The sequence below is a fragment of the Lampetra fluviatilis genome, unplaced genomic scaffold (genome assembly GCF_964198595.1).
Source record: "Lampetra fluviatilis unplaced genomic scaffold, kcLamFluv1.1 SCAFFOLD_380, whole genome shotgun sequence".
Classification (NCBI taxonomy): domain Eukaryota; kingdom Metazoa; phylum Chordata; class Hyperoartia; order Petromyzontiformes; family Petromyzontidae; genus Lampetra; species Lampetra fluviatilis.
Window position 1 is genome coordinate 4,454 of NW_027621316.1, and position 547 is coordinate 5,000.

Consider the following 547-nt stretch of genomic DNA (forward strand, 5'->3'; position numbering starts at 1 on the left):
GGGGGGGAGGGGGGGGTGAGGGGGGGAGGGGGGAGGGGGGTGGGGGGGGGTGGGGGGGGGGTGAGGGCGTGAGGGAGGGGGGGGGGGAGGGGGGGTGAGGGCGTGAGGGAGGGGGGGGGGGAGGGAGGTGGGGGAGGGGGGGGAGGGAGGGATGGGGGGGGAGGGGGGAGGGAGGGGGGGAGGGAGGAGTGGTTACTGTGGTAACCTGGGTAGCCAGGTAGATTACTGTGGTAACCAGGGTAACTACGGTAACCACGGTAACCAGGGTAACCAGGGTAACCTGCCGAGCCGAGCCTCACCTCCCCGAGTGAGTGACCATCGCCTGTAGGTCGTGAGCCAGCGAGCCGGACCTCTGTGATGATGGTGATGGTAGTGATGGTAGTGATGGTAACCAGGGTAACCAGGGTAACCAGGGTAACCAGCTCACCTCCCCGAGTGAGTGACCATCGCCTGCAAGTCGTGGGCCAGCGAGCCCGACCTCTGTGATGGTAGCGATGGTGATGGTAGCGATGGTAGCGATGGTAGTGATGGTAGTGATGGTAACCAG